At 43.2% G+C, this 12,152-nt stretch overlaps 1 long non-coding RNA gene across 1 annotated transcript in view; it reads left to right on the top strand.

Annotated features, from left to right (window-relative positions):
* Nucleotides 1–2,252: 2,252 nt before the first annotated feature.
* Nucleotides 2,253–12,152, top strand: part of LOC137377270 (uncharacterized) — a 28,503-nt gene continuing 18,603 nt past the window's right edge. The window contains exon 1 of the long non-coding RNA XR_010976381.1: nt 2,253–2,577. This is a non-coding gene — a long non-coding RNA (uncharacterized lncRNA). The remainder of the gene's footprint in view (nt 2,578–12,152) is intronic.

Here is a 12,152-nt window from a genome sequence, read left to right as displayed (position 1 = left end):
CCCCACTATCAACATCCTGGGGGTTACCATTGATGAGAAACTGAACTGAAGCAGCCATATAAATACTGTGGCTACAAGAACAGGTCATAGACTGGGAACTCTGCAGCGAGTAACCCACTTCTTGACTCCCCAAAGCCTGTTCACCATCTACAAAATACAAGTTAGGAATGTGATGTAATATTCTCCACTTGCCTGGATGGGTGCAGCTCCAACAACTCTCAAGAACCTCCATCCCATGCAGGACAAAGCAGCCCGCTTGATCATCACCCCATGCACCACCTTCAACATTCACACCCTCCACCACTGATGCACAGTGGCAGCAGTGTGTAACATCTACAAGATGCACTGCAGCAACTCACCAAGACTCCTTAGCCAGCACCTTCCAAACCCACGACCTCTACCACCTAGAAGGACAAGGGCAGCAGATGCATGGGAACACCACCACCTGCAAGTTCTCCCCCAAGCCACACACCATCCTGCCTTGGAACTATATTGCCATTCCTTCACTGTCACTGGGTCAAAATCCTGGAACTCCCTTGCAGTGGTTCAAGAACACAGATCACCACTTCCTTCGTAAGGGCAATTAGCAATTGGCAACAAATGCCGGCCTTGCCAGCGATGCCCACATCCCATGAAAGAATAAAGAAATTGGATCAACTGCCCATAGTATACCTCATCCAATTTTCCTTTCCATTCACTTCAATGTTTCCAAAATTATCTGATTATATTTCTTCTGCTGTTTGGTTTGCACCTGAATCAATGACTTTACTCATAACGCCCGATTGCACAAATTAAACTATCCCAGACTGATACTTTTTCACACAAAGGGTAGTAGAAATCTGGAACTCCCCCAAAAGGCTGTGGATGCTGCAGTTTTCAAGACTGAGGTTGACAGAGCAGGTAATTAGAATTGAGGTACAGATCAGCCATGATCTAATTGAATGGCAGAACAGGCTTGAGGGGCTGAATGGCCTGCTCCTGTTCCTGTAATGCTACACCCATTGCTGAACTCATCGGCTGCAACATAGAGGGATATTTTCTTGACAGTTTTTTAAAAAGTTTGTCTCCAAACTTGCTGCTCAGCCAGGCTTCCACCTCAGAACAAAGTCCAGGAAGTGCCCATTTTAAACACAAAACGTTAATTTCCCGTTTTTCATGTGGATATTCGCAAAGAAAAAAATTGAATTTGAAACAGGATGCCCACCCCAGATCTAAACACACAGAGATTTGGCAAGGTGCAGGGAAAAAGGGAAGCGATTTGAAACCACACTGAGTGCTGTTCACGCCATAGTTCTGCCGAACACATGGGCAGAATCCCACGTCACTCTGCCCAGAGACACTATGCATACTGGGCCTGTGAACAACAGAATTTGTTCAGGTTGGGACAGACCCACAAGGAAATCCTCCAAGATTCTCACCCTACACACCAAGTTGCAGGGCTGGGTGAAGCTGAAAATACCAAGGCATTGTCTAAAAGCAAAGTCTATCAGCACTGCGTTAAATACATGCTGAGGATAAATCATTTAAGGGGAATCAATTCAACGACGGCGAAAGGAATAAAAGATTATGCTGATAGTGTTAGATAAAGTAGGGTAGAAGGTTGCTCACATAGATCATAAGCACCAGTATAGACCAGTTGGACCGATTGACCATTTTCTGTGCTGTATATTCTATGTAATTTTATGTAATCTACAGTCCTATCCTGTAAATGTGTGTGCCTGTCAATCATTTGCTGATTTAAAGGCACATTGCCAGTTGTACTGAATCAGCCGTGTAACAGCTACGGTGGATCTATCCTGTTGAGGATGGACTGTGCGCTAGAGTTGCAGCTTTATACAAAGAATCCTCAGTAGCATAGCAAGATTTTAATCCTTTTTGTATAAGCTGCTTTGTAAAACTTCCTTCTGCAGTCTTGTCCTTTATCGTTGTCTCCAGGTCATTCATTGTAACTTCACTGAAATAAGGAAGAAGTTTCTCCAGCCAGTGATTGAACATCCCACAGTTACCACCACCTCCCCACCCCCCAACAAAGTGTTCACACTCAATAAAATAATAAGCGAGCTCCTCTGTATCACTTGGCTGTGGGCCGAATGACCTTTTAAACCGTGGCCCCCTGAACAGTGTGCTTTGTTGGTTTGCAATTATGGTGATGCTTACTCCACACATTCATTGGAGTGGAAATGCTATCGGTTGTCTCAGTGAATTCTGCACCACTCCCAACCACTCCCCACCTGCCAGCTGACATCCCAGTGCTGTGCTGCAATCCGTCCCCAGAAGATGTCGGCTGTCATAATGCTCGGCATGGCTGCTCTCCACATTTAGACTGTGGAGATTCCTGACAGAGAGGCATCTGAATTGTGAAACTGTGACAGTGAAAAGACAGCCTGAAATGTTATTGAAGTCAGATGTGCAGCAAGCCTGAGCTGAAACCTCCTCAACTGGAAAATAACCTCAACTTGACACCACTCAGAATGCTAACAAGCCAGCCTGTTCAACAGCAGTATGTGAGGAAATTCGACACAGTATTCACCAATAGCTGTAACCCTTTGGCAACTAAGAGCTGCTCAGCTACTGCTGGTGAGAATAACATTGAAACTCTTCCTCACCTTGTCAGCAGATTAGTTTTGGTTTTCCTTTTTGTAGGGAGTTCTGGCTCGGTAGTTAAACCCCTGCTGGCGAGGCAGATCTTATTTCAGTTCCATTGCTGAATCTCAGTGGGTGAAATTGAGCGTGGGCATGGACACAATACAAGCAGAATCAAATGAGTCAATGGCCAGTCTGACATTCAGTTGCATTGACTTCATTGGAACTGAATATCAGCATGTCATATAACAGTTGACAGATGAAATTCTGCCAGTTTTGCATCCCTGCCCATGTCCAATCTCATCCCCTTAATCTCTCCCCTGCAGTTTGTCTCTGCATATCATGACATTTCTTGCATCTCAGTGCATATGCACATCAGAAGCTGTGTGATTGGATAAATGGATAAACTGTTCAAGTGGATCACACACAAATAGCACAAGTCCAGGAGACAATCTAAAGTTAATTTTGGAAGGACCAGACTTTTGTGACAGGCCCCTGCCTTTCTCCTGAGTTGATGACTTTGGTATAAGCTGCACTATCTTTGAATTGGCTCCAGGTGAAACCTACTCGTTGTGTGAGTCTTAGTTTAATTTTTTGTGGGAAGTGGAAGTGCATTTTTGTGCGTGACATAATGAGGGAAATAAGTGATGGGAGCAGAACAATTTTTGCCTTTTGAGACCCATGGGGCTGGATTTTATGCAGCCAGTGGGGGTCCCCATGCTGGTCCAAAAAGGCAAGGGGACCCTGCATTGGCCTTTCCAGGGATTCCCGGCTGCATTTTATGCCACTCAGGCAGTTAACTGCCTGGAACCAGGGACCCGCCCCTTTAAGCATGGGGATGCCACCTCCAATCGGAGGGCCGGGAGCTCAGCAGTCCCAGGTGTGCTACTGGGAGCCATGGTCACTGCCAATACTGCAGGAGGCCTGGGACTCGGAGCAGCCATCGGGCTGGGGGGAAGAGTGGGTTGCTGACGACTGGGGGGTTGGGTGGTGGCACAGGGGTGGCCAATGCCACTGGGGGCCATTTGTCATAGAGTCATAGAGATATACAGCACAGAAACAGGCCCTTCGGTCCATCATGTCTGTGCTGGCCATCAAGCACCTAACTACTCTAATCCCATTTTCCAGCACTTGGCCAATAGCCTTGTATGCTGTGACGTTTCAAGTGCTCATCGAAATACTTCTTAAATGTTGTGAGGGTTCCTGCCTCTACCACTTCTTCAGGCAGTGCGTTCCAGATTCCAACCACCGTCTGAGTAAAAAATGTTTTCCTCAAATCCCCGCTAAACCTCCTGCACCTCACCTTCAATCTATGCCCCCTGGTTATTGACCCCTTCGCAAAGGGAAAACGTTTCTTCCTATCTAACCTATCAACCCCCCTCATAATTTTGTATACCTCTATCAGGTCCCCCCTCAGACTTCTCTGCTCGAAGGAAAACAACCCGAGCCTATCCAGTCTCTCTTCATAGCTGAAATGCTCCAGCCCAGGCAACATCCTTGTGAATCTCCTCTGCACCCTCTCCAGTGCAATCACATCCTTCCTATAGTATGGTGCCCAGAACTGTACACAGTACTCCAGTTGTGGCCTAACTAGTGTTTTATACAGCTCCATCATAACCTCCCTGCTCTTATATTTAATGCCTCGGTTAATAAAGGCAAGTATCCCATATGCCTTCCTAACCACCTTATCTACCTGTGCTGCTGCCTTCAGTGATCTATGGACAAGTACACCAAGGTCCCTCTGTACTTCCTAGGGTCCTACCATCCATTGTATATTCCCTTGCCTTGTTAGTCCTCCCAAAATGCATCACCTCATACTATTCAGGATTAAATTCAGTTTGCCACAGCTCTGCCCATCTCACCAGCCCCTCTATATCATCCTGTAACCTAAGGCTTTCCTCCTCACTATTTATGACACCACCAATTTTCATATCATCTGTGAACATACTGATCACACCTCCTATATTCATGTCTAAATCATTAATGTACACTACAAACAGCAAGGGTCCTAGCACCGATCCCCGTGGTACACCACTGGTCACCGGTTTCCACTTACAAAAACAACCCTCGACCATTACCCTCTGCCTCCTGCCGCTAAGCTAATTTTGAATCCAATTTGCCAAATTGCCTTGGATCCCATGGGCTCTTACCTTCTTAACCAATCTCCCATGTGGGACCTTATCAAAAGCCTTTCTGAAGTCCATGTAGACTACATCAACTGCTTTATCCTCATCTACACATCTAGTCACTGCCTCGAAAAATTCAATCAAGTTAGTTGGATATGATCTCCCCCTGACAAAGCCATGCTGACTATCCCTGATTAATCCCTGTCTCTCCAAGTGGAGATTAATCCTGTCCCTCAGAATATTTTCCAGCAGTTTCCCAACCACTGATGTTAGACTCACCGGCCTGTAATTACCTGGTTTATCCCTGCTACCCTTCTTAAATAATGGTACCACATTTTCTGTCCTCCAATGCTCTGGTACCTCTCCTGTGGTCAGAAAGGATTTGAAAATTTGTGTCAGAGCCCCTGCTATCTCTTCCCTTGCCTCACATAACAGTCTGGGATATATCTCATCTGGGCCTGGGGATTTATCAACTTTTAAACCTGCTAAAACAGCTAATACTTCCTCCCTTTCAATGCTAATATGTTCAAGTATATCACAATCCCCCTCCCTGATCTCTACACCTACATTGTCCTTCTCCATAGTGAACACAGATGAAAAGTAATCATTTAAAACCTCACCTCTGTCCTCCGGCTCCAAACACAGATTGCCATTTTGGTCCCTGATTGGCCCTACTCTTTCCCTGGTTATCCTCTTGCCCTTAATATACTTATAAAACTTGGGATTTTCCTTTATCTTGCTCGCCAGTGTTTTTCATTTCACCTCTTCGCTCTCCTAATTACTTTTTTAAGTACCCCCCCCCCCCCCCCCCCCTACACTTTCTATACTCCTCTAGGGCCTCCACTGTTTTCAGCGCTCTGAATCTGCCATAAGCTTCCTTTTTTCGCCTGATCGAATCCGCTATATCCCTTGACATCCAGGGTTCCCTGGACTTGTTGGTCCTATCCTTCACCTTAACAGGTACATGTTGGCCCTGAACTCTTATTATTTCCTCTTTGAATGACTCCCACTGGTCTGATGTAGACTTTCCTACAAGTAGCTACTCCCAGTCCACTTTGGCCAGATCCTGTTTTATCATATTGAAATCGGCATTCCCCTAATTCAGTACCTTTATTTCCGGACCTTCTTTGTCCTTTTCCATGATTAACTTAAAACTGAGAGTTATGGTCACTATCCCCGAAATGCTCCCCCACTGACATTTCTACCACTTGTCCTGCTTCATTCCCTAGGATTAGGTCCAGTACCACCCCTTCTCTTGTCGGACTTTCTACATACTGGCTCAAAAAGCTCTCCTGGATGCATTTTAAGAATTTCGTCCCCTTTAAGCATTTTGTGGGACACAGATTGCCCAAGCAGGGAACCCCTCCATTTCAGGACATCAATTGGCCTTTGGGCAGGAAGGACGTCCTCAGCCTTTCCTGCCCCTGACTAAATTGAATGGCATCAGGAAGGCGATGAGCATTTTCCTTCCACCTTCCCTCATAATTGTATGAGTCCCCACACCATCCTGCCTGTCCCTAGATGGCTGATTATAATCAGCCGATTGTCAGATAGCACAGGCTTATAGAGTCGTAATACGTACAAGTAAATCATGGTTTCACCTGGAAGGAGTATTTAGGTCCTTGGACATGTGGAAGGGGGGATATAAAAGGACAGTTGTTGCATCTCCTGTGCTTGCATAGGCAGGTGTCATGGTAAAGGGAGGGGACGTGGGAGATAATTGAACTGTGGATCAGAATAGGGAGGGAGTGTTCCCTTTGGAATTTGAATTTGGAAGAGGTGGGGAGGGCAAGATATGCTTGCTGTGTGCAGTATCAACCATAGTTCAGTTGATAGCACTCTTGTCTCTGAGTCAGAAGGTTGCGGTTTCAGGTCCTACTCCTGTATCTGAGCACAAAAATCTAGGGTGACACTCCAGTGCAGTAAAGGCTGACATAAGGGCATTAGTGAGAAAGGATCTGGCCTCAGAAGATCATGAAGTAGAATCAGTGTGTGTGGAAATAAGGAATAGCATGAATCAGAAAACATTGGTGGGATAGTTTATATTCCCCCTAGCAGTCATACTGTTGGACCAAGCATTAAACAAGAAATTATTGGAGCTTGTAACAAAGGCAATGTAATATTGTCGGGGACTTTAATCTTCATATGGACTAGGAGAGTGAAATTAGCAGGAGTGGTCTAGAAGATTAGGTTGTAGAATGTTTTTGGGACAAGTTCTTGGAACAATACGTTGCGGAGCCAACCAGGGGTAAGGCTCTCTTAGATCTAGTATTGCGTTCATTAGCAATGTCATAGTAAAGGATCCATTGGGAAACAATGATCATAATACCATTGAATTCCATGTTAAGTTTGAAAGTGGCATGCTCCAAACACAAACAAAAATCTTAAACTTAAAGCCAATTACGTAGGCATGAGGGGAGAACTGGCTAAGGTAAATTGGGTAAAGACTAAAAGGCGTGGCAGTAAATGAACAGTGGGAAACCTTTAAAGAAACTATTCAAAATGTTCAACAAAAATACAGTCCTTTCAAAAACAAAAATTCAGCCAGAAAGACCCAACCGTGGCACACTCAGGAAGTTAAGGATCGTATTAAAAGAGTAAAAGAAAATATTAAAAGAAAAGGCTTATAATGTTGCAAAAAAAGAGTAGCAAGTCTGAGGATTGGGAGTGTTTTAGAAACCAGCAAAGGGCCACCAAAAAGTTGATAAAACAGGAAAAAATAGAATTTAAGAGTAAACTAGCCAGCAACATAAAAACAGATTGGAAGAGGTATATCAAAAGGAAGAGAGTAGCTAAAGTTGGTCCCTTGGAACGAGAGACAGGAGAAAGTATCATGCGGAATGAGGAAATGACAGAGGCATTGAACAAATATTTTGTGTCTGTCTTTACAGTAGAAGACACAAGTTCCATACAAGAAATAGACAGTAACCTAGGGGCTTAAAAGAGTGAAGGAATTAAGGAAATTCATATCAGCAGAGAAAAAGTATTGGAGAAACTTAAGGGACTAAAATCTGACAAATCCCTGGGATCTGATGGCCTACCTCCTAGGGTTCTGAAAGATAATTGCAAACATATTGGATGCGCTAGCTATGATTTTCCAAAATTCCTTAGATTTGGGAATGGTGCCATCAGATTGGAAGTTCGCAAATGTTACACCGCTTTTCAAGAAAGGAGGGAGCAAGAAAACAGGGAACTACAGGCCAGTTAGCCTAACATCAGTCACTGGGAAAATGCTGCAATCTATTATTAAGGAAGTCTTAACAATGCACTTAGAAAAGCACAGTATGATTAGAACAAGTCAACATGGTTTTACTAAAGGGAAGTCCCGTTGGCAAATTTATTAGAGTTTTTTGAGGCTGGAACTACTCGGGTAGATAAAGGGGAACCAGTAGATTTAGTATACCTGGATTTCCAAAAGTCATTCAATAAGTTGCCACACAAAAGTTTAATTGGCAAAATAAGGGCTCATGGAGTTGGGGGTAATATATTAGCATGGACAGATGATTGGTTAACAGACAGGAAGCAATGAGTGGGAATAAATGGGGCATTTTCAAGTTGGCAGGCACTCAAGTGGAGTGCTGCAAGGATCAGTGCTGGAGCCTCAGCTATTTACAATCTATATTAATGACTTGGATGAAGAGACTGAAAGTAATGAATCTAAGTTTGCTGATGATACAAAGGTAGGTGGAAAGATAAGCTGTGGGGAGGACACAGAGGCTGCAAAGAGATATAGATAGGTTAAGTGAGTGGGCAACAAAATGGCAGATGGAGTATAATGCACGGAAGTGTGAAGTTATGAACTTTGGTTGTAAGAATAGAAAAACAGAACACAAAAGGTGTGTAACTTGTAAATGTTGATGTTCAAAGAGAGTTGGGTGTGCTTGTACAAGGAACACAGAAAGTTCACATGCAGGTACAGCAAGCAATTAGGAAGGCAAATGGCATATTGGCCTTTATTGCTAAGGGGATTGGAAGTATTGCTACAATTGTACAGGGTTTTGGTGAGACCACATCTAGAATACTGTGGGCAGTTTTGGACTTCATGCTGCATTGGAGGCAGTACAGCGAAGGGTCACTAGATTGGTCCCTGGGATGATGGAGCTGTTCTATGATGAGACACTAAGTAAATTGGGTCTGTATTCTCTGGAGTTGAGAAGAATGAGAGGTGACCTCATTGAAACATATAAGATTCTAAAGGGGCTGGATAGGATAGACACTGAACGATTACTTCGGCTGGTTGGGGAATCTAATACACAAGGGACACAGTCTCAGGGTAAGGGGCCGATCATTTCAGACTGAGATGAGGAGAAATTACTTCACTGAAAGGGTTGTGAATCTTTTGAATTCTCTACCCCAGAGGGTTGTGGATGCTCCATCATTGAATACATTTAAGACTGTGGTAGATAGATTTTTAGTCTCTCAGGGAATCAAGGAATATGACAACCGGGTGGGGAAGTGGAGCTGAAGCCTAAGATCAGCCATGATCATATTGAATGTCAGAGCAGGCTCGATGGGCCATATGGTCTACTCCTGCTCCTATTTCTTGTGTTCTTGTCACTGTGACTTCATTGTCGCTGGGTCAAAATTCTGGAACTCCGTGCCTGACAGCACTGTGGGTGTACCTGCCCATATGGACTGCAGCAGTTCAAGAAGGCAGCTCACCACCACCTTCTCAAGGGCAATTAGGGATGGACAATGAATGCTGGCCTTTCCAGTGAAGCTCACATCCCATGAAATGAATAATTGAAAAAAAAAATCATCGACCTCCATATATGCTACCAGCCACTTGTACTTTTGGGTTACAGCTTCATTTTAAATGACTCACCACGGTAGACAGACCTAATCTAAAAAAAGTTCATTGAAGAATTTCAAGGAACAGAGTCTGCACTGGACTTTGTCTGACACAAATGGGTACAGGTCTTCTTTGCTGAGGAAAATAAGAGGTTAGAGCACAGAGGAAGAAAAGAGTAATGGTAATTATAACCTGTCAAGCACCAATAAAACAACTAGAATAGTGCTCAAAACATGGCACTGAATGAAAGAAATTGTATAGAAGGAGGATGAGGAATTAGAAGCAGCCCTGATACAACAGACAAAGGCTGTGATAGATTTAGGAATGGAATGCAGTAAAAGAGTTAAGGAGCTAGAGGAGAAATCGAAAGCCTACAGCAAATATCAGAGATTGAAAGATAGCATTCACGTGAGAGAATAAGCACAAATTATCTTAGACAGTAACAGCATAAGATTCCATTGTTCAAATTTTGCTGATGATTTTGAAATACATTTAGTTTATCCTAATCATGTTTCCTAACATTCTCTCCGCCTTGCTGATTTCCAAGTATCATCGGTCCATCAACATCATATAACTATCTGTCTTGTCTATAGTGTAAACCTTATATTTGTCTCACATAGCATATCATAATGAACATTGAGTATTCTTGGTCATTGTATTACAAATTAGGGCCTTAAAGCCTATTTTTCTCCATGCACTTCCATATAGTGGAAAATCAGGAATTAATAGATCCTCTAGTACTCTCTCATTGTTACCCATATTGTGAGTACTTTTATGTCACCCTCAATTTGAACTTGCCAACTTTATGTCTTTTTAACTTGTACCTCTGATAGTTACAAGTATTTTCACTTTATTGTGGTTGTTCCATTAATTTGTATGCAGAGGGTTAGTTTTTCTATGGAGCATCTGTCAGAGACTTGAATAAATGTTTTAAATCAGTACAAATACAGTGCATGTTCTCACTCTCCTTCTTAACTACATTTTTCTAATGTTTACGAGATTGTACATTGATTCTGGATTGCTATCTTTTGGTGGGTCGTGGCTGCGCTCACATGTTTTCCCTTTGACCCCTCAGTTTGGATTATTATAAAATGACTTTCACGGATGTAAGAAATGGTTAACAGACAGAAAGCAGAGAGTAGGAATAAATGGTCATTCTCGGGATGGCAGGCTGTTACTAGTAGGATACCGCAAGGATCAGTTCTTGGGCCACAGTTGTTCACAGTCTATATAAATGACTTGGATATGGGGACAAATAGTAACATTTCCAAATTTGCTGCTGACACAAAACTAGGTGGGAATGTAAGTTTTGAGGATGCAAGGAGGCTTCAAGGGGATTTGGACAGGATAAGTGAATGGGTAAGAACATGGCAGATGGAATATAATGTGAATAAGTGTGAAGTGATCCACTTTGTTAGAACGAACAGTAAGTCAGAGTATTTCTTAAATGGTGAGAGCTTGGGAAGTGTTGATGTCCAAAGAGACCTGGGTGTCCTTGTTCATGAGTCACTAAAAGCTAGTATGCAAGTGCAGTAAGCAATTAAGAAGGCAATTGGTATGTCGGTCTTCATTGCAAGGGGATTCGAGTACAGGAGTAAAGATGTATTGCATCAATTGTATAAAGCCTTGGGTGACCCCATCTGGAGTATTGTCTACAGTTTTGGTCTTCTTGTCTAAGGAAGGATATACTTGCCGTCGAGGGAGTGCAACTGAGGTTCACCAGACTAATCCTTGGGATGGTGGGATTATTTTATGAGGAGAGATTACAGAAACTGGGCCTGTATTCTCTAGAGTATTGAAGAATGAGAGGTATTCTCATTGAAACTTACAAAATTTTTACAGGGCTTGATAGGGTAGATGTGGATAGGATGTTTCCTCTGGCTGGTGAGTCCAGAACCGGGGGACACAGTCTCAGAATAAGGGGCAGGCCATTTAAGACTGAGATGAGGAGGAATTTCTTTACTCAGAGGGTGGTGAATCTGTGGAATTCTGTACCCCAGAGGGCTGTGGAAGCTCAATCATTGAGCATGTTCAAGATAGAAATTGATAGATATCTGGATACTAATGGCATCAAAGAATATGGGGAAAAGTGGGGAAAAATGGCAGAGAGGTAGATGATCAACCGTGATCTGTTTGAATGGTGGAGCAGGCTCGATGGGCCGAATGGCTTATTCCTGCTCCAATTTCCTATGTCCTCTGATCCTATGAAATGGCTGACTAAATAACCTTATAAAAACTTAAGAAATTAATTGCATATTATAGAAATCTCTCTCTCATTAAGAAAGATTCTATAGCAGTCTGCTGGGCTGACAAAGGACAGCCTAGGCCTGTTATTTCTGACATGACTCTAGCACAGGCTCTGAAACAAGACATTCCTAAAACCTGATAAGGTGGGAGCTCATGACCCATACCTAAACCAACTGTCTGAGTAAAGTTTAAACAGGATGTCCTAGCGAACGATAAGCCAGAAGATGACCTCATAGGCTTCAGACAAAAACAAGAGGGATTACCTTGAATATCTGTCCCGTGCTGAATGGAAAATTGAATAAGTGATTGTCATGTGACAAACACTAGTCTCCTAGTAATAAGGTATGTAAACGGGCTTCCAGGAGGGAAAAATCATGTTGGATGGAAAAGAGCTTCTAGAGGGG

This window comes from Heterodontus francisci, chromosome 14 (assembly GCF_036365525.1).
Source record: "Heterodontus francisci isolate sHetFra1 chromosome 14, sHetFra1.hap1, whole genome shotgun sequence".
Classification (NCBI taxonomy): Eukaryota; Metazoa; Chordata; class Chondrichthyes; order Heterodontiformes; family Heterodontidae; genus Heterodontus; species Heterodontus francisci.
The sequence above is the reverse complement of the archived record's forward strand: the minus strand, read 5'-3'. Positions and strand labels throughout refer to the sequence as shown.